Genomic DNA, 22,889 nt, shown 5'->3' with positions numbered 1-22,889 from the left:
TATACCGCAGACCGTATTTATGCTCGATTGTAGTCTAAGGTATAGTCAGTTTAAAGTCATGCTCTTTAATGCAATTCCAGTCGCTTCCCTAGACGAACAAAGGGGTAAATGTATAAAACATCGAAAGTTATCATCGATGACCGAGACGCCACTCATTTGCTAATGCATTTAACGGTATCTACCACCTGCAACTACTATAAAACCAAAGGCATACTATTTCTTCTGCCCACTCGAAGAAAACCATTCCACGGAAAGAGCGCCCGACCACATGAAACTCAGAACGTGCACGTAAACTTTGCGAAGAAGTAAGACGTGATCCTTCTTTGGAATACTCGTTTGTCAAGCGCGTCGGCGACTGGACATGAATTATTTATGATCGCTCAGCATTACATCCTCTCCATCTCGACAGCAGTGAGCAAACATTGAGCTGAGCTATTAGATCTAAGTCACCTGACAGCCAATATACCTGAAACACGTGAAACGGCTCCTTCATTCGATGTCGTCACGTATAGTACCTGCAAAAACTGATTTGTCGGCGCGATTTGGTCGTATCTGTCAGAAGGAGTGTTTACTTACAGCAGCGTTGGTCATTTCTGGCTACATCCTCCTCTGCATTTTTTATGTTATTACAGTTCTTATGTCCAACACTATATATTAATACATTAATAGCGTTGACAATAAACAACTGTCATGTAGTTGACAAAAACCTCCGCCCAAACTTATATCGGTTGTATTAGAAAAAATACGCAAAATGAAGATACCATTTTTGATATGCTGTTTTCTTAATTAAAGTAACAACATCGGAATGACAACTGAATTCCATTATTTGCTCGTCCTATGCCTTGAGAGTGGCACACCAGCAATAGCAATTCGATTTTCCAGAATCTCTTGGTCTTCGGAAACAGAACTGGGTCGTGTATCGTGTACGTAAGAGGAGGTCAAAAGTTTTCAAATATGACGACCGGTGGTACAAATCGAGAAAATCCGAAGACTTGCACCAGTCAGTATTAACCCAAGGAAAGAAAACAGAAACCGAAAATATGCTAAGTGTATACCTGCCGTGCAGATATAAATTAATATACTCACCTTGAGCTGAGTCCTGGAAGTACAACGCACAGAAAAACGTATCTTTATCTCATTTTGTCATTCAAAGGCATCAGTATTATTCGGGACATACTGACAGTTCAGCTATACAGAAGTGGTCGAGACGAGGGATCGGCTGTGACATTGACTAAGCTACACTACTGGCCATTAAAATTGCTACACCGCGAAGATGACGTGCTACAGCCGCGAAATTTAACCGACAGGAAGAAGATGCTGTGATATGCAAATGATTAGCTTTTCAGAACATTCACACAAGGTTGGCGTCGGTGGCGACACCTACAACGTGCGGACATGAGGAAAGTTTCCAACCGATTTCTCATACACACAACAGCAGTTGACCGGCGTTGCCTGAGGAAACGTTGTTGTGATGCCTCGCGTAAGGAGGAGAAATACATACCATCACGTTTCCAACTTTGATAAAGGTCGGATTGTAGCCTATCGCGATTGCGGTTTATCGTATCGCAACATCGCTGCTCGCGTTGGTTGAGATCCAATGACTGTTAGCAGAATATGGAATCGGTGGGCTCAGGAGGGTAATACGGAACGCCGTGCTGGATCCCAACGGCCTCGTATCACTAGCAGTCGAGATGACAGCCATCTTATCCGCATGGCTGTAATGGATCGTGCAGCCGCGTCTCGATCCCTGAGTCAACAGATGGGGACGTTTCCGAGACAACAACCATCTGCACGAACAGTTCGACGACGTTTGCAGCAGCATGGACTATGACCTCGGAGACCATGGCTGGGCTTACTCTTGACGCTGCATCACAGACAGGAGCGCCTGCGATGGTGCACTCAATGACGAACCTGGGTGCACGAATGGCAAAACGTCATTTTTTAGAATGAATCCAGGTTCTGTGTACAGCATCATGATGGTCGCATCCGTGTTTGGCGACATCGCGGTGAACGCACATTGGAAGCGTGTATTTGTCATCGCCATACTGGCGTGATGGTCTGGGATGTCATTGGTTACACGTCTCGGTCACGTCTTGTTCGCATTGACGGCACGTTGAACAGTGCACGTTACATTTCAGATGTGTTACCACCGGTGGCTCTACTCTTCATTCGGTCCCTGCGAAACCCTACATTTCAGCAGGATAATGCACGACCGCATGTTGCAGGTCCTGTACAGGCCTTTCTGGATACAGATGATGTTCGACTGCTGCCCTGGCCAGAACATTCTCCACATCTCTCACTATTAGAAAACGTCTGGTCAATGGTGGCCGAGCGACTGGCTCGTCACAAGACGCCAGTCACTACTCTTGATGAACTGTGGTATCGTGTTGAAGCAGCATGGGGAGCTGTACCTGTACACGCCATCCAAGCTCTGTTTGACTCAATGCCCAGGCGTATCAAGGCCGTTATTACGGCCAGAGGTGGTTGTTCTGGGTGCTGATTTCTCGGGATCTATGCACCCAAATTGCGTGAAAATGTAATCACATGTCAGTTCTAGTATAATATATTTGTCCAATGAATACCTGTTTATCATCTGCATTTCTTCTTGGTGTAGCAATTTTAATGGCCAGTAGTGTATTTCCCCATTCGGGTACAGTGATGCGTCTAACGACGGAAATTAAGCACCATGGAAAGAAAACTGATCCCACTTTATCTCCTCCTACCTCTTGCCCTCTCATGGCATTATCAGTTATAAGGATATATTGCATCATTTATTGACTAGCTTCATGAGGACATATTACTGACTCAAATGCTCCCAAGCAATAAATAAATAGCGAGGGTGGACAAATCACCTCGTCAGTAAATGCAACCAATCACCACATGAGGAGCGAAATGATGTTTTTAAGCCTATATTTTGAGACGGGAGCAGATGTGTCTGTTCCACATCTCCTATTAAATATTACATACATTATAACCAACCAAGAAAGCAGTACGTTACATGGAGGATGTTTGATGAATTCCAGATGTCAACTCGCATTAATTGCTAACGGCTGCGAATGACTGAACAAATAATTCTCTTCGTATTACTGCGAAATAGGCGGTGCTGCCAGCTTCTTGCATTTACGCAAGCGTCCTGCCTCCTCCCCTACAGCCAATACGGAACGGTGGATACTGAAAGCCTAGAGTATTGGTAGCGTAATTCCGACAGCATCGAATTTATGCCGAGATAATGAACCGACTCAAGAATAAGAAGTAGTAATTACGTACGTCATTGTTGCATGTTTGAAAGGTTTAACTTCAAAAGGGAACACTTAATTGACATAAAAGCTGTGATGATTATGTTTTTTAATACGTTACACTAATCACGTAATGTTCACAGTTATTTAGTATTCTTTTAGTTAGCGACCTTCCAGTCGCTATAACAACGAAGTACCTTTGCGTGTTATATATAATCTCTTTGCCGTACGTTAACGTACCAGTTTTGTGACTATTATTATCTGTGGTGCAAATGAAAACCTAACCCAGTGTTAGTCTAAAAGAAAAACCCCAAAAAATTGCGTGGGCAATGTAACACCACTCAGGTGGAAGTTTAATTGCAACTTTTAACGCGACTTGGTTTATGACGTGTATTGCGCTTGCCGGCACAAATTTACAAAACTAATTTATAGACTGGGTAGGGCTTCATAACACTTGAACCACGTAGCTGCTAAATGCTTTCTGCCACTAGAACAATTACTGAATATAGTGATAAACACAGTCTTCGCTAAGTGACTTGACACTTCACTTACCAACTGACAATGGCGAAGCGTGTCCAAGGATTTCGGAAACTTCAGCAGAGCGGAGTCCAGCTGCACCCACGATCTGGGTCGTTTCGGATGGACTGTCGCACGGCAACAGCACCAACGAGGATACGTTTTAGAGACATTGTTGCCGTGTCCAGGCTCCAGTTTCGAACGATAGCCGACACCACAGAAATCACGCACCGGAAGTGCATTCGTATGTTGCTCTGAAGTAGGGGGCTTATCGTACCGCAGAGCAGCAAGAAAACCGAGGACTTACGTGTGTGCACCCAGACGGCTATTTTTAACCTAATCTACGACGAAGATCGCCACGGTCAATGTATTTATCTGACGGATTTCAGTAGAAACAATTTAAGGTAGTTTGCAGCAGGCTCCTTTTATATTCTGCCAGATAAAAAATGACTATGTACATTCTTCACGCTACAATTAGAATGACTAATTTAGAATCGATCGACATTTTGCTCCATTGATTTACCACGAAAGTTTGAGAACGCCTTACGCTCATCAGAATTACGATGCAATTTTTCAGTAGACCTGCTGTAAAAAGTGCAACGCTACTTAAAATTATAAGCAGTGATGATATATAATTAGTGCTACTGTTTGATAGGCGTCTGCGTGTGTGTCTGGCTCATGGAGTGAAGGCTGGGTTGAAAACTGCAAGCTTCTAGATCCGATTCACAGCCGTGTAGCGCTTAATTTATCTCTGACACTTTTCTTCTACATATGAAATTCCATGAATTATCGTCGTTCGGAGCGCATTTAAAACTATAGGTACACCAGAGTTGATCATTGATCAAAAGAAGACCCTGAGCATTCCTCGTCCAGTATTACCATGAAAAAGTACTGAATTGTCAAATCAGCGTTCGCGTTATCGACTAATGTGTTTAGGACTTGAATTTTAGACTGTGAAATCAACTGATCTGGCAACATTGTATGTGTACACAACAGAAATATCACGACACTTCACCTACGCTCACTGAATGCTATCATAATCAACGATGTCTTTACTGGACTAATTTGAAACTTTAGGAAGAGTAAGTTACCGTGACAAAAAACAATTCGAAGATGAATGGTAAACTGTCACGTAGCGAAATTTCTAAGACAGATAAACAATCAAAGCAGAAATAATGAATATTGTCTTCTACCTTAAACGACAAATGTAAATCCAAGTTGCGGTAGCGTTCTCGCTTCCCGCGCCCGGGTTCCCGGGTTCGATTCCCGGCGGGGTCAGGGATTTTCTCTGCCTGACTGGGTCTTGTGTGATGTCCTTAGGTTAGTTAGGTTTAAGTAGTTCTAAGTTCTAGGGGACTGATGACCATAGATGTTAAGTCCCATAGTGCTCAGAGCCATTTGAACCATTAAATCCAAGCATGCAGAAACTAACAAACAGGAAAATCAGTCAGAAAGGAATGCAAATGAGCTACTGAAATATATGATTTTGGACCATAAATTGGCAGATTAATAGCATTAAACAATTTCCATGTTTAATATATTCAGCGCACCTTTTTACGAAACGTTGGTATGGCAATATCGTCGTGAATGAATACCTTTTCAAATACTTAATTTTATATTTCTGATTTCTATCTGTTACTTTCAGCTTGAGCACCAGACGGATCTACGGGAGATTGGATGGGATTTTATTTATTTATTTTTTTTACAGACACTATGTCGCTATCCTGTACATAGATCTTTGTTAGATGAAAAGCACTTATCTATGGGTTATGGGTTCATGACATTTAAGATGCTTCCCGTCGTCTCCGACTATTAATATTTATTTGAATGACACTAAAAATAACCATGTTGTATGAACAACACAATCATAGCCATTATGAGTCTATTGCAGCTTACAGATCTATTATTGTTGTAGGTCAGAGAGTCCGTTACATGATTTCACGAATCGATCCCATGTGTTGTGAACAGAAAATATGTCAGATGGTAGTTAAGTACGACTACTCGAGTGTCGAGATCAGTCGCATGACGGAGGTGAAATATTTTAAACATCTGTGATAGTACTTGTAAGATTTAAAACGAAAAACGCGACTCACATGCAATACATAGCTGACTCACCAATAGTTCTCCTCCCTATTATTATCTGTTATATGCATCCCACGTTGTTCGTTATAGATCTTAGGAGTACTATCACTATTAAACACAGACAAGCACAGATTTTAACAAGTATCTATATGAGGGTTAGAAAACCGCATGGGGCTAGGAGAATTATTTTCTACTTTTTAATCCGATTTAAAAACGTGTCATATTACAAATTTATTTTTGTTTAAATAATAATTTTCTGATATGCTTCTTGTGTTTGGCGCTGGATCGTATTGTGAAAATCGCGATTTACACAATACGATACAGCGGCAAATCAGAGAAACGTATTTGCAACAGATCCTTCGGGGTAGCCTGAAAAGTCACAATATTATTCTGATTTCTAGTTTCAGGTGTGTGTGTGTGTGTGTGTGTGTGTGTGTGTGTGTGTGTGTGTGTGTGTGTTTGTGTGTGTGTGTGTGTGTGAACCTTCTCTGTGGAATTTAGATATTTGAGGAGATTATATTTTTTATTTAAGGAATTATTTATATTTAAACCAACTTTCTTTCCGTGGCTTCACTCGTACACTTCTATGTCACACATTTCCTCCTCCTCCTCCTCCCTCCTCTTCCCATCCGTGCTCATCTGCTCGCATACCATCTGGAATGCACTCCGATAGTAACCACTCCGGTCCTGCAGGTGTTACCAAGTTTTTTCACCCCCCCCCCCCCTATCGGAAGACACCGACAAGAAAGCAAACTAGTATTGCATTGTCATCTAATTCCGAGTTGTGTTCAAAAGTCATATCTTTAACTCATTGGGAAGTTGATTTGAAATCAGCTGCAAAATTTGTACCGGACAGGCAGACAGACAAGATAATCAAACTGTGGTAATAAAGTAGTGGTATACAGAACATGCTGTTGTTTCATACTGCTCATATCCAGAAGTTACAGCGATATTAAATAGTGCAAATCAGTGGGACTACCATTAAGAAAGATGGAAGCAACGTAAAGCTGACCTAAAAAGGCAACAAATGAAATAACTGCGATGGTAACTAAAAGAATGACAGTAATATCGTTACGTTGTATGTGGTGCTATAGAATCTACTAAGGACCCAAAGCACCGCCTCTGTTTTGTTCAACTTGAAGATGAAGAAAAAGTAGTCTATGCGTGGTACATCTCTGCAACTCTTTACTGACGACCCCCCGAAACCCGTCAACTTTTCTGAACTCTAATGACACGTACTAAGCTTGAAATTTGCGTCTGCTTGAGGAGAATAGCTGCAGGGATTGGGAATGTTTCTCGTGTCCACATATTGCGATACTACTGAAGCTGGAAAATGAGTTAGTCTAAATTTGGTTGAGATGATCCCGCAGGGTTTATAGTGTACCATAATCTGATAAACAACGACAGTTACTAGCGGTTAAGGTGTAAGCAGTGTCCACCTGCAGCCAAAAGCCAAGCGTTCAGCAGCTGATAAACTGTGTGCAAACTGGAGACAGTCGCTTTCAATATTACACGGCTCTCCACATTATTCTAACCCGTGGAAGTCTCACCATCACCGAATAAACTGCGACCCACATCCATCTGAACCTGCTTACTGTTATCGTCTCTACGTCTCCTACAGTTTTTTCCTCCCGCGCTTTCCACCATTACCAAATTCATGGTTCAAATGGCTCTGAGCACTATGCGACTTAACTACTGAGGTCATCAGTCGCCTAGAACTTAGAAATACTTAAATCTAACTAACCTAAGGACATCACACACATCCATGCCCGAGGCAGGATTCGAACCTGCGACCGTAGCAGTCACGCGGTTCCAGGCTGAAGTGCCTAGAACCGCACGGCCACCGAGGCGGCGCGCGTGGTTCTGTTTACTTGGTTACGATAGACACATTCAATTCTAGGTCGAAACAAATGATTACAAGAGGCAGTCAAATGGGAAGGAGACAGGTGAAAGTGTTTATTATTTCCAAAGTAATCACCCTAAATATTAATATGATTGTCTCACTCTGAGACAAGACGGTCAATGCCTTCGTGGAATAAAGTTCGCGGCTGTCTACGCAACCATGATTGTATCCAGTCATGCATTTCTTCGCACGGAGCAAACCAAAGGTCACAAAAGTCTTTCTTCATGGCTCCAAAAATAAGAAAATCTCTCGTGCAGCGGTCGGAATTACGTGGGAGATGTGAAAGGGCTTCCCAGTGAAAGTTAAGCAGCGTAGTAATAACAATCTTGACAGCATGTGGGAGGGAATTACCCTGCAACACAATAATGCCGTCAGTCATCATTCCTGGGTGTATGGACTTGATGGAGCGTTTCAGTTTTTGCGAGGTGTCCATGTTCCAGAAATTCAATGATCAGCCGGCCCCTGTAATGAAAGATATCGGTCATCATGACTTTCCCGGAGCTATTGTTTCGGCTACGATGCAGAAGTTTCACTGGGAAGCCCTTACACATCCTCCACACGGTCCTAATCTCTTCCCACGCGATATCCATGTTTTTGGAGCCCTGAAGAAAGACGTCCGTGGCCGTTACACTCATGGTTCCGTAGGCAACCGCAAATATTTTGCTATGAATGCATTCACTTTCTTGTCCCACAGTGGCATTAATGTATTAATAGTGATGCCTATAGCTTTTGAAATAGTAGGGTTTACTTTTTTCCGTCTGTCTCATTTCCATTTGGCCACCCTTTGTAGAAAGTGACAACGCAAACAGCAATCGGTACTGTGAATACATCACTGTGACCAGGCCCTCCATTCTGTAGCAGAAGCAGTACGAGCACATGTACACACACACACACACACACACACACACACACACACACACACACACACAGAGAGAGAGAGAGAGAGAGAGAGAGAAATACAATGGTGGCCCTCATCCATATTCGGGAGGTAAAGTGACACCGCGACCCAGTGGGCCCCGGCGAGGCTGGTCGGCTTTCGCGTCCTGCCTGTCTTGCCCTTTCCCGTGCAACCGAAGCCGACGCGCGGCCGGCCGCTGTGGGTTACCAAGGTGAGTAGATCGCACAGCCGCCGCAACCGGCGCCGTGTACGGCTGCCTGGCAGCTAATATCCAAACAGACGGCGCCTCATATTGCACAGCGTCAGAGTGAAATCAAAACCACCACCGTGTTTACACCGACAGCTACATCACCGGCGAATCGATACCAAAACTAAGTCGTCGTCTCCTCCTCCTCTTCCTCCTCTTCCTCCTCCTCCTCATATACTTCTTCTACACTTTCCGTCTGGCCTGTTAGGTTAGCCCGTCTTTTTACTGGTCTGGTTCGATCTCCTTTCTCTTAAAAAGCTCTTTATCTGGCGTGGTAGTCTCTCTAGTCCAGGGCTAGACCCCTTAAGGGTCCGCCGGCTCTTTCTAGGCGGTCCGCGGCCACATTTCACCAAATCGTGTAAAATAATGAGTAAAATTATTGAATAAAAGTGTGAAAATTAAATTCATTATTTGTGTACTTTCACTTTAGGTCGTATTCCAAAGCAGCCTTTGCGGTTCCTAAGTGAGAACGAATACACAGTTTAGTGCCGGGAATGCAGCTTCTCTGATCGACTGTTTCGCAACGATACGGGGGTCGTTCGTGCGCCGGCTCACGGCGCTGGATGCGCTGAAACCTTTTACGCATGCGCGGAGCGAGCTTTGTCTGATTTATTATGTGAAAACGCTACAAGTACTCCATTGGTTGCAATATCCTGTGGAAGTGGAATAACCAAGAAGCGGAAGTACAACGAAAGCTATTTACAAATGGGCTTTATGGCGCTAAGAAGGGTAAAGCTCAGTGTGTAATTTGTGCGCGAGTCCTTCCGAACAGTTCAATGGTTCCAGTTAAATTGCACCGTCATTTTGAAGGTACTCATCCGGATTTCCAGGCTAAAGACATCGATTATTTCAAAAGGAAGAGTGCGGAACTAGCTGCTTCTCAGCATTGCATGAAAACTCATGCATAAACAATTAATAAAAATTCATTAAAAGTTTCTTTCTTGGTTAGTTATCGAGTGGCAAAAACAGGCAGAGCTCACACCATAAAATTTCATAAAGCCATGTGTTAATGATATTTTTTCTTGAATGCTAGACGAATTGGGAACATGGCACGTGCATTAAGAAGTTTTCAGTTCCCATGGGTTTCGCTCTGAAATTTAAAGTTACTGCGCTCTTGACTGACGAGGGGTCCACCACGGATTTTCGACTGAAGAAGGGGTCCGCCAGCTGAAAAGGTTGGGAAGCCCTGCTCTAGTCTATTCTTTGTAGATGTTCATTCTACACTCCTGGAAATTGAAATAAGAACACCGTGAATTCTTTGTCCCAGGAAGGGGAAACTTTATTGACACATTCCTGGGGTCAGATACATCACATGATCACACTGTCAGAACCACAGGCACATAGACACAGGCAACAGAGCATGCACAATGTCGGCACTAGTACAGTGTATATCCACCTTCCGCAGCAATGCAGGCTGCTATTCTCCCATGGAGACGATCGTAGAGATGCTGGATGTAGTCCTGTGGAACGGCTTGCCATGCCATTTCCACCTGGCGACTCAGTTGGACCAGCGTTCGTGCTGGACGTGCAGACCGCGTGAGACGACGCTTCATCCAGTCCCAAACATGCTCAATGGGGGACAGATCCGGAGATCTTGCTGGCCAGGGTAGTTGACCTACACCTTCTAGAGCACGTTGGGTGGCACGGGATACATGCGGACGTGCATTGTCCTGTTGGAACAGCAAGTTCCCTTGCCGGTCTAGGAATGGTAGAACGATGGGTTCGATGACGGTTTGGATGTACCGTGCACTATTCAGTGTCTCCTCGACGATCACCAGTGGTGTACGGCCAGTGTAGGAGATCGCTCCCCACACCATGATGCCGGGTGTTGGCCCTGTGTGCCTCGGTCGTATGCAGTCCTGATTGTGGCGCTCACCTGCACGGCGCCAAACACGCATACAACCATCATTGGCACCAAGGCAGAAGCGACTCTCATCGCTGAAGACGACACGTCTCCATTCGTCCCTCCATTCACGCCTGTCGCGACACCACTGGAGGCGGGCTGCACGATGTTGGGGCGTGAGCGGAAGACGGCCAAACGGTGTGCGGGACCGTAGCCCAGCTTCATGGAGACGGTTGCGAATGGTCCTCGCCGATACCCCAGGAGCAACAGTGTCCCTAATTTGCTGGGAAGTGGCGGTGCGGTCCCCTACGGCACTGCGTAGGATCCTACGGTCTTGGCGCGCATCCGTGCGTCGCTGCGGTCCGGTCCCAGGTCGACGGGCACGTGCACCTTCCGCCGACCACTGGCGACAATATCGATGTACTGTGGAGACCTCACGCCCCACGTGTTGAGCAATTCGGCGGTACGTCCACCCGGCCTCCCGCATGCCCACTATACGCCCTCGCTCAAAGTCCGTCAACTGCACATACGGTTCACGTCCACGCTGTCGCGGCATGCTACCAGTGTTAAAGACTGCGATGGAGCTCCGTATGCCACGGCAAACTGGCTGACACTGACGGCAGCGGTGCACAAATGCTGCGCAGCTAGCGCCATTCGACGGCCAACACCGCGGTTCCTGGTGTGTCCGCTGTGCCGTGCGTGTGATCATTGCTTGTACAGCCCTCTCGCAGTGTCCGGAGCAAGTATGGTGGGTCTGACACACCGGTGTCAATGTGTTCTTTTTTTCCATTTCCAGGAGTGTATTTCTGCTTGTTTTTATCCACTTCGTTTACCATATGACAAATTATCAACTCATTTCAAGTATCTTCATTTCATATTTTATCTATTCGTTTACATATTTTCACCGTTCTAAGAATTCTCACTAGGAAAGGTGTGTATGTCTAAGTAGTTGCGCTCTACCGTCGATGCAGACATGTAGATGGAAGAAGAAATTAGGAAGAAGTTTGGGGCAGCAAGCTTTCTCTTCATTGTAGTTACACGGAACATCCTCAACAAGTAGAACGATATTGAAAGGGGCAACGCTCCTACAGATCTTCTTATACGCCGACACTAACCTATGGCTGCAAATCTTAGAACGCGACTAAGCGGAAAAACAGCTCCAAGAATCAGATACGAGATAATACCTGAAAACGGAAAATCAGACAGGGACAGACGGAATCCGATACACAACCATTCTCACAACTTTAAATGCAATGAAACTGGAGCTGAGTATCCAAGAACAACAACAGAGGTAATATTGAAATGTAACCGATAATCGCCTTTCGAAATACTGATGTCGATGATTAATCGAATTAAAAATATTGATATTTTGATATATCGACGCCAAAAACTTGGTTTTAGAAATAGTATCATAAATTGTCATTGCACGTGTTATTTAAAATTGTGAACAATGGTTTCTGAGTGTTTGATCGCTACGAAATTGTCTCCTGCGCCAACCTCTTCATTTCAGAGCAGTTCTTGCACCTTACGTCTTCAGTTATTTGCTGGATATATTGCTGTCTGTCTTCCCTCACAGCTGCATCCCTCTGCAGTCACCTCTAGTACCATGGAGGTCGTTCCTTAATGTCTGAACGCATCTCCTACCATCATGCCCCTTCTTCTTGCTAATATTTTCCACATATTCATTGCCTCGCCTATTTTGCGGTAAAGCAACTCATTCCTTACAGTCGACCTAATTTTCAACATATTTCTGTAGCGCCACATCGCTAACGCTTCGATTCCCCTCTCTCCAGGTTTTCCCACTGGCCACGATTTACTACCATACAATACTGTACTACAAACGTACATTTTCAGAAATTTATTCCTCAAATTAAGGAATATGTTTGATACCAGCAAACTTTTCGTGGCTGATGATGCCCTATCTGTCTGTGATACTCTGCTTTTTATGTTCTCCTCGCTTCGTCCGTCTTAGGTTATTTTGCTTCCAAAGTAACAGAATTCCATATTTTCGTCTACTTCGCAATCCCCAGTTCTGATGTTAAGTTCGTCGTCATTCTCATTTCTCCTACTTCTCATTACTTCTGCCTTTCCCTTATTTACTCTCAATCCATATTGTGTACCCATTAGTCTGTTCATTTCATTCAACAGATCCTGCAATTCTTCTTCAGTTTCACTTAGAACAGCAACGTCGTTAGTGAATCTTACTATTGATATCCTTTCACCATGAATTTTAGTGCCACGCATTAACCTTTCTTTTAATTTCGTCGCTGCTTCTTCAATGTATAGGCTGAATAGTAGGGGGCGAATGACTGCATCCCTGTCTTACGTCCTTTTCAAACTGAGCCCTTCGATCTTAGTCTTCCAATATCATTGTTCCCTCTTGATTCTTGTACATTTTGTATATCACCCGTATTTCCTTGTAGTTTACTTCTATTTTTCTGACAATTTCGACCATCTTGCACCATTTCCCTTTGTCGAAACCTTTTTCTAGATTGACAAATCCCATGAGCGTATCTTCATTTTTCTTCAGTCTTTCTCCAGTTTAAAGGGCAAATGCAGAACTGTCGCCCTGGTGTCTTTACCTTTCCTAAAGCCAAACTGATCGTCAGCGAACTGTTGCCCACTTTCCTTTTCAATTCTTCCTTATTTATGAATTAATAAAAAAGTAAGGAAACGAAATTTAGTTACACATTATTTTGCATTTCTTTTCAAAGCAGTGACGATACCTTTTTGTGTACAATTTGAATACGCAACTGACTAAGTCGATGCAAGTGCTGGATCGTAAAGGGAACTGAGAGGAATACTTTATATATCAACAGTGTCGCAGTTTGCATTGAAGGGACCGTAGCTGTCTGTCTCTCATCAAAAGTTTTTGGGTTCTGAGACTTTAAAAGAACTTTTAAGTTTTGGTGTTACCAGATGTTATGCACGTCATTTTTGAGTAGATTTTCCCCTTCTTCTTCTTTTCACGTTCAAAAATCACTAACATAAACACACAGTAATCAAGAAACAACAGAAAATTAAGACGCTTCGAGAGTTAAGTTTCAAACATTTGTACCAACCTTACTTTGAAATGAGTGAAAGTTACAAAAGTACGCAGCTAACAAAATCCAAAATTTCTGTAACAACTTGTATGTCATAAACTGTGAGTACCCTTCTTATTCTGTAAATATTTCAATATTAAGAAGAAAGTAGACTTGTATTTTCTCTACTACGAGTTATGATGCTGCTGCTACTGATGATGATGATGATGATGATGATGATACATTAATAGCATTATTCTCAGAGAATGCTCGTTCCCGCACATCAGAAACTGGATAATTCAGAATGATGTTGGTAAACTGCAGGAGCGCCCATGGTAAGGTTCCAGAATTAGTATCGCTTATTGAAAGTTATAATGCCTAGATAGTACTAGAAACACAAAGTTTGTTGAAGCTGGAAGTGAATAGCGACGAAATCCTGATTTGAATATTTACCTTAAGGACAGGCTAGTCGACAAAGCTGACGGGGTTACGCCGTATTTATCGCGGAAAACAATTCAGTAAAATGTATGCGAAGTTATCACAAATTCCGAATGTGAATTAATCTGAACGAAGTTATGCATCAAAGTTGAGTGAAAAATGTGACTCGGAAGCTTTTATAGACCATCTGCGTCGGGAGCTGTACTGGTAGAGTGCTTCAGAGACAGTTTGTAGAATATAGTGACAAAGATTCCTTATCATACTGTTGTGACAGGGGGCCGACTATAGCCTGCCAGGTACAGAGTGGGAGAGTTATGCTATCAAAACTGGTGCCAGAGACTGGGATTCGCGCGACATTGTTCTGTATGTCTTGTCCGAAAACTACTGCGACCAGACAGAGAATCAGCTGGTGAACATACATGTTATACCTTATAGCAACAAACAGATCTTAACATCTGGAAACAGTTAACCTTGCCCGCGAATGGCAAAGGTCCCGAGTTCGAGTCTCGGTCGGGCACACAGTTTTAATCTGCCAGGAAGTTTCATACCAGCGCACACTCCGCTGCAGAGTGAAAATCTCATTCTGGAAACATCCCCCAGGCTGTGGCTAAGCCATGTCTCCGCAATATCCTTTCTTTCAGGAGTGCTAGTTCTGCAAGGTTCGCAGGAGAGCTTCTGTAAAGTTTGGAAGGTAGGAGTCGAGGTACTGGCAGAAGTAAAGCTGTGAGTCCCGGGCGTGAGTCGTGCTTCGGTAGCTCAGTTGGTAGAGCACTTGCCCGCGAAAGGCAAAGGTCCCGAATTCGAGTCTCGGTCGGGCACACAGTTTTAACCTGCCAGGAAGTTTCATGGTGACCATCTGCTAGGAGTAGTAAGCCATTCCTTAGTGTGTCTTGTTCAGAGTTGTTACAATTTTAAGAGTATTAATTATGCTCAAAAGCAGTATATTTCTCGTAGTGCCTCGCTATTATAAATAAGTGAGCGTCTGCGAGACTCACTCCGGCCGCGGTGGTCTAGCGGTTCTAGGCGCGCAGTCGGGAACCGCGCGACTGCTACGGTCGCAGGTTCGAATCCTGCCTCGGGCATGGATGTGTGTGATGTCCTTAGGTTAGTTAGGTTTAAGTAGTTCTAAGTTCTAGGGGGCTGATGACCACTAATGTTAAGTCCCATAGTGCTCAGAGCCATTTGAACCATTTGCGAGACTCACTATCTCTGACTAAAGGTGGCAAATGACTGCTGCCCTATTCCGTACGAGCTGCCGGTGAGAGTTGCCTGTTTGAGTTACTTCCTGGAACACTTTTTTTCTTGTCTCGCCAGTGCAGGGCGTCAGACTCCAGCGATTCCCAAGCGGCCAAACAGTCGAATAACGCCTGAACGATGCGATCGATAGCACAGCCAAGAGCGACCGGTGAGCGGACGCGGAAAAAGCTGGCGATGCCAAGTAATGGGATGCAGGAATCGATTGCAGTCCTGGCGGAGCCTCTTCCCATGATATTCGGAGGATGACGTGACATGTATGCCAGCTCTGCGAATTTAAATTTCAACACTGCATTTGCATTTATTGCGCCCCCTGTGCCGGGATCGCCGTCCTGGTCTTTCTTTAGCTTTCCCTCGGGGAGAAAGAAAATGCCTGGCTGTCACCACAAACAATCGCTGCACCCCAAGTCACAACTCGCAGTACGTCTTATATTTTTCTGCAACAAACCCCCTCTTCTGCATTTTAACATAGAAGGAATGAATAAAACAGACGTAAAACCGTGCTTGACCAGTGGAAAACAGAGCACAGAGCGAAATAAAATCCCGTAGCATCAGTAAGACAAACTGAAACAAAATCTTTTTTGTCGCATCTACAGCTCCGTAAAACCGTGATATTTCGGTCAATATGGAGAGACCAACAAAACACTGACATATTTTGCAGTTCATAACTATTTGTAGTTAATATTATCTTTAGCGGTCTTGAAACTGGAATAATTTTAACGCCGCCGTTAAAGGGCAAAACAACTACATTGTTTTTCGGAGACAGTTTCACCACTCAGGCAAAATCTGCTTGTTACGCTGTTACGTAGCTCAGTTATGTGCCTCCATGACAGAAATAGACACCAACTCCATTGTAGAATGTTGCCGGCCGTTGTGGTCGAGCGGTTCTAGGCGCTTAAGTCTGGAACCGCACGACCGCTACGGTCGTAGGTTCAATCCTGCCTCGGGCATGGATGTTTGTGATGTACTTAGGTTAGTTAGGTTTAAGTAGCTCTAAGTTCTAGGGGACAGATGACCTCTGAAGTTAAGTCCCATAGTGCTCAGAGCCATTTGAACCTTTTTTTGTAGAAAGTTACTGCAACAGTTGTGAAGTTTTAACTGCTGACGGCACCTTTAGTTCCATGTATGACTGAGTCGACGCTTGATCTGTTATCTACTGTTCATTACGGCAAGCATTTCATGGAACGTCTACTAGGTTCTAAGGGCGATCAGGAATTCTGAATGTGCCAAGGCTCACAAGTCTTTGTCTTGCTCAGAAAGAATCAGCTATTTTATATTACGAAAATGTGTACTTTGTTACCTGCCGTAATGAGGCAGGTAGTATACTATAAATTACACGTTTGATTCAACATCCTCGTAATACACGATCAGTTTACTTTCAGTTGTTAAGTAAAAGAAGAAACATTACAATTTGTGTGCTAAAAATCTGAATATTTTATGCAGTTATTAAAACAGCCAACCACAGATAGCACTACAAACCAGTCAAACTTTGCTCATGAACAACAATATTCAATTGAAACTGACTAAAATCAAGAGCATTATTTTTGTGTGAAGTGATAGCATTACAACTCAAAGCACTAACAGAGTTGGACGAGCGTGGGTTACCGAATGAGAACTATTATGGTCTTGCTTCAACTCATTCTGGCATTCGACCATTACTGTCAAAGCGAAGCAACAGAAATTCGTAATAAAGGTGTTTGGATGGGAATCTGTAGCTTGCTGCACCCAGTAATGTTTTCAGACTGAACCACAGCGCAACATCGCTTGATGTAAACTACATTACTCTAACTTCAACTAACTACGAGAACAAACAGAAGCACTCGCAAATTCTTACTTTACTGCCTCTTACAACAGAAGTGTATTCCGTTTAGTCCGATAGCTATTTTCTTTTTACTTACTTACTTAATCTAATACCCATTTACCTCATGGTGTAGAGAATACGAGTGATATCCGTCCTTTCCTGTGAACAGCGGCGATTACTTCGTCCCTCACAGTTAACCTTTCTCCATGAATGCATCTCATCCACTCTTTCATGTCTTTCTTGATCGTCCTCCTCCTTTGTTAACTTCTGTCCTTTCAGGTCTTTCATAGTTTGCTCTTTCCCAGTCTTATTTCCTGTTTTCATGAATTACCTCACTTCTGATGCTACCGATATCCCATTCCCAGACTTTTCCAATGGAAAACTCGTCGAGGAGGAGTGAGGACTAGTTTAGTGTTTAACGCTCGTCGACAACGAGATCATGAGAGTCGGAGGACAAGCTCGGATGAGGGAAGGATGGGGAAGGAAATCGGCACTGCGCTTTCGAAGGAACCATCCCGGTATCTGCCTTATGCGATATACGGAAATCACGGAAAGATTAATCTGGATGGCTGGATGCAGGTTTGAACCGTCGTCCTCCCGAATGCGAGTCCAATGTGCTAACCATTGCGCCACCTCGACAGGTGAAAACTTGGCGATGCTTTCATTCGCTAAGCTCGTGTGCACGAACTGATACTCCTACGAACTGTGAAAACAGCAACCTTACAATGTGAGCAAATATATTCAGGAACCAGAGAGAGGATGTCAAATGTCTTGTAGGTAATGTGGTAGATTTTAAGACCGAATTAAAGAACTATCTGCTGAGCGATTAATCCTCCTTCAATGCAGAGAATCTTAAGAGACACTATTAAAATTAAAAGTTTTTGGAAGGTGACTAACAACAGCCGTCAAGTAACGTATAAAATGGATGTTTGACGATCAGCTGCATTTATTTTAAACCCAAATATCAACCGGTTTCAGCCATGGGCCATCTTCACGGATAAGGGTAAAAATGGTTTAAGCCACCACATTACATTTTTCATTACTTAAATAATGTGTAGAGCATCGCACAAATATCAATATACGGCACAGGACGTTTAGAAGCAAACGTACTAAGTGAACATAGAGTAGTATTGCAATGCACACGCTTTACAGTGGCCATCAGAGCAAAAATTACAGACAGCTTGACCGAAAAAAAAACTATCTTTAACACACTGTATAGCCTGTTAATATTATGCACAGGGCAAACAAAAATTTTTGATGCAGAAGCATTGTTATTTACGGTGTTGCTTAATATATGATTCTACTAGTTCACAACAGTGTAGTTACATTTTTCCCATGAAGCAAAAGCTTAGGAGCCCTAAGTCGGTTGCAAAGTCTAACAGAAAGAAGAAGGTTCTGCTGCTAGGTGGTTCACACGGTAGAGGCGTGCACCAGCAGTTGCAGGAAGTGTTGGAAAATGAGTACCAGGTCACCAGCACTGTGAAGCCTAGTGCAGGGTTGGCTCAGGTGACTAACAGCATAGGGGAGTTATGTAGGAATTTTACGATGGAGGATCAGGTAGTGATAGTGGGTGGAGCAGTGAATAGTCTTGATATGGACTGGGAATATGAAACTACTCAAACTGATGGCACTAATGTGCATTTCGTGCAACTGTTTCAGCGTCATGATCGGCCTCATCTTAATGCGGCTGTTAGGCGTCTTAATATGAGGCTGGAGAAAACGCTGATGGCAGATGGCATGGGTCACATAGCAGTGGTGCCAGTTAAGCCTATCAGTAGATCGGGTTTCACAAGGCATGGCCTGCACCTCAACAGGTATAGGAAGGGAAGGCTGGCAAAGCTTATAGGTGACAGTGTAGTGGGTGGTGGTGGGATCACTCACGGAAAAATTCCTGTAGTAGTTGGTGTTACAGCTGCACCTTTTCTTTAGACTGAAGTCAAGTGATAGGTATAACCTGCTTAAAAGAAGTCTCTCTAACTAAGAAATCACCTACGGAGGACGTCATGTTTCGAAGTAGAGAAGAAATTAGCATATTTCATCTAAATGTGAGACATTCTAGAGATAAAGTTAGTGAACTGCTTATAGATGTTGACCCCGAAATTACTGATATATCAGAGCACCGTTCAAATAATTTGACAGTTCAGAGGCTTCCTTTACCAGGATACAGATCAGCTGGCTGCTTTTCAAGGAGTTCCTTGCGGTATGGGGGAGTGACCATGTACGTAAAAAACACTATTCCATTTGAGTCCATAAACGTATCACGGCACTGCACTGAACAGATATCTGAATGTTGTGCAGGGGCAGTTGAATGTAATGAAACTAAACCTCTATTTGTTTTGTTTATAGGTCCCATAACTCTGACTTCAGAGCATTTCTGCTCAAGCTAGAGAGTGTTCTTGACTCACTTTATAGGAAGTACCACAAATTAGTTATACGTGACTTTAATATTAATTTTTTATATGTCTGTGCCAGAAAAAGGATGCTGGAAGATCTTATAAATTTATATGATCTAACGCAGACTGTGTTTTTTCCAACTAGGGTGCAGGGGAACAGTAGCAGAGCCATAGACGATATTGTTATTCACTCTTCATTATTAGATGAGCATTCTGTTAGTAAAAGGGTGAATGGCCTTTCAGATTACGTTGCACAAATTTTAAGACTAATAGGCTTTCGTATTCAAACAAATGTCAAATATAATTACAAACTATGCAGGAAAGCTAATCCAACGGCAATAGAGTGTTTTTCAAACCTAGTCAAGGAACAAGAGTGGCAAGAGGCTTATCACGCCAATAACATAGATGACAAATATAATGCCTTTTTTAACACATTTCTCATGCTCTTTGAGAATTGCTTTCCATTACCACGTTCTAAACGGGGTACTAGCAGTAAAAGGCTGACTAATGGGATAAGCATATCATGTAGCACAAAGCGGGGATTGCATCAAAATGTTAGAAGTAGTCACTATCAAGCTACAGTAGCCCATTATAAACAGTACTGTAAGGTGCTTAAAAATGTTATTAGGAAGGCAAAGAGTATGTGGAATGCAAATAGAACAGCTAATTCCCAGGATAAAATTAAAACCATGCGGTCAATTGAGAAGGAAGTGTCTGGTCAGCAGCACAAGGTCGACGATATAAAGGTAGTTTGTAGTAAAAATATTGCTGTTACCGATAAATCAGATTTATGTACAATATTTAACAACCATTTTCTGAGCATTGCTGAAGAACTAAATAAAAATTTAGTTTCTACAGGTAATGAGATAACTCTCTTTACAAATGTCTTTCCGACATTGATGTCTGAGGTACTCCTCTGTGATACAGATAAGGGGGAGATTGAGTCAGTAATTAAATCACCGAAGACTAAGGAATCTCATGGATATGATGGAGTACCCAGCAGAATATTAAAGTACTGTGCTAAACATTTTAGCCCTGTACTTGCGGAGGAATGGTCATTTTCTTGAACGGTTAAGTACTCAGCAGTAAAGCCGTTTTATAAAAAGGGAGAAAGGGATAGACAGTTTTAGACCTATTTCTATGCCATAAATGTTTGCTAAAGTTGTTGAAAAGGATGTGTATGTAAGGATAATTGATAATTTTTTATCACAACGATTTGCTATCAAACGTACAGTTCGGCTTTGGAAGTCTTAACAGCTGAAAATGCTATATTCTCTTTTCTATGTGAGGTACTGCATGGGTTAAACAAAAGGTTTCGAATGCTAGGCATATTTTTTGATTTAACTAACAAGGGAACCTCCCCATCGCACCCCCCTCAGATTTAGTTATAAGTTGGCACAGTGGACAGGCCTTGAAACACTGAACACACACCAATCGAGAAAACAGGAAGAAGTTGTGTGGAACATATTGTTACTGTCGTTTCTTGTTAAAATGTCAGCTTATTCCTAAAAATAAGTAGCTTTCGTCCAGTCAGTACTCGGCAGAAATCCAACCTGCATTTGGATCTGACTTCCTTAACTCTTGTGCAGAAAGGTGTGCAGTATACTGCCGCATCGAAAGCTACCAAAAGAATTCAAAAATCTTAGCAATAATCCACGCGCTTTCAAATCGAAACTAAAGAGTTTCCTCATAGGTCACTCCTTGTATTCTGTTGAGGAGTTCCTTGAAAACTTAAGCTGATTCCTATGTTACATTGTTAATTGCGTTTCCTTAAACGTATGGCTTGACTTTTTTTGCGTTCATAAACATTTTATTGGTATCTTTTATTACTTTTATGTTTTAACTTCAAGTACTGACACATTCCATGACCTTCGAGATTTGCTCTCAATTTGGTACCACGGAACGTGACGTTTAAATAAAGAAATAAAAAGTAACACTCCTGGCGCTATCGACATTCAGCATTACACAACTTTTTCACATGTGCTGTGAGCTCGAAACTGTTCCCAATGCCTTTAGTTTTTTAGAAGATAAATGACCGAATGTGCTAGGTCGACAGGGTCTGAGTTTTGTGTAGTCACTGATCATCAGAGATGGACGGTCTTCTGAGTTGTCGTATGCACAGTATGCAGGTTTTCTTTATCGCGAAGCAAAGAGATGTTTGTAGTGTGTAGCTCTGGTCACTTTTTTCTTAAGACACATTCAGACTTCTTGAATCGCGGACGATGTTGTTTATAGGAGTCGTTCACCGCTGATGGAAGCTTTTTCATTAGACATAGTAGGTAATAGTCTGCCTCAATATGGCTGGCCCTTGTTGCTGTACCATGTCAAAATCTCAAAAGCCATCGAAACACATTACTTCCATTTGTTTGTCCTCATATACCGCCAACAGCTTACTATGAATAGATGTTGTTGGATTATCCTCAAGTTTCCAGAGGCGTTTGATCAGTAAGGCTGGCGCAGCTGTTGATCATCCACGGCAGCTTACCTGAAACAAAAGTGAACACAAATTTGAAATGGTTGAAAAAACAAAGCTATTACCTGTAAACATAACATTCTCTAGTGATTAAAATTTCCAAGATATACTGGAATATGTTTTAATTGCTAGAAATCTTTTATATCTGGAAGAATGTGACCACAGAACTTCAACTCATGTCAACAATGAATACTGTTTTACGGTATTTTCTTACCGATAAAGGAATGTACAACAACAAATCGGCCATTTCATTCTCGTTCAAAGCATAATGTTTAATTTCGCGGAATCATGTTTGTGACTGTATATGAGAAATTATATCTACACCTACATACGGATTACGCAAGCCACCTTACGATGCGTGGCGGAGGGTACCCTGTACCACTTCCAGTCGTTTGCTTTACTGTTCCACTCGTAAAGACAGCGACGGAAAAACGACTATCTACGAGGGCTATCCACAAAGTACATTACGTTTTGGAATTAAAAATAAATACAGTATTGGAATTTTTTTATTATATACAGATGAAAGCCACACTTAAATAATACTTTTCTACATAGTTGCCATTTAAATTAAGGTCCTTATCGTAGCGATGGACGAGCTTGGAAATCCCTTCGTCGTAAAATTCGGCCGCCTGCGCCTTCAACCACGTGGTTACCTCTTCTTGAGGCTGCGCGTCGTCATCAAAACGCTGCATAGCCAAGCACTTCTTCATTTCTGGGAATAAGTGGAAGTCGCTCGGTGCCAGGTCGGGACTGTACGGCGGATGAGGAAACAACTCCCACTT

General features: G+C 42.9%; 1 protein-coding gene and 1 long non-coding RNA gene across 2 annotated transcripts in view; both read right to left on the bottom strand.

The window, feature by feature from the left end:
- LOC126474489 (uncharacterized) overlaps positions 1–22,889 on the bottom strand; it is a 696,215-nt gene that overhangs the window by 198,501 nt on the left and 474,825 nt on the right. The gene's annotated exons all lie outside the window — the stretch shown is intronic.
- Positions 21,439–22,889, bottom strand: part of LOC126470932 (uncharacterized) — an 83,300-nt gene continuing 81,849 nt past the window's right edge. Inside the window, exon 2 of the long non-coding RNA XR_007586281.1 lies at positions 21,439–22,119. This is a non-coding gene — a long non-coding RNA (uncharacterized LOC126470932). The remainder of the gene's footprint in view (positions 22,120–22,889) is intronic.

The sequence above is a fragment of the Schistocerca serialis genome, chromosome 1, assembly GCF_023864345.2.
Source record: "Schistocerca serialis cubense isolate TAMUIC-IGC-003099 chromosome 1, iqSchSeri2.2, whole genome shotgun sequence".
NCBI classification, from domain to species: Eukaryota; Metazoa; Arthropoda; class Insecta; order Orthoptera; family Acrididae; genus Schistocerca; species Schistocerca serialis.
Note: the sequence above shows the minus strand (reverse complement) of the source record. Positions and strands in the feature narration are given on the sequence as shown.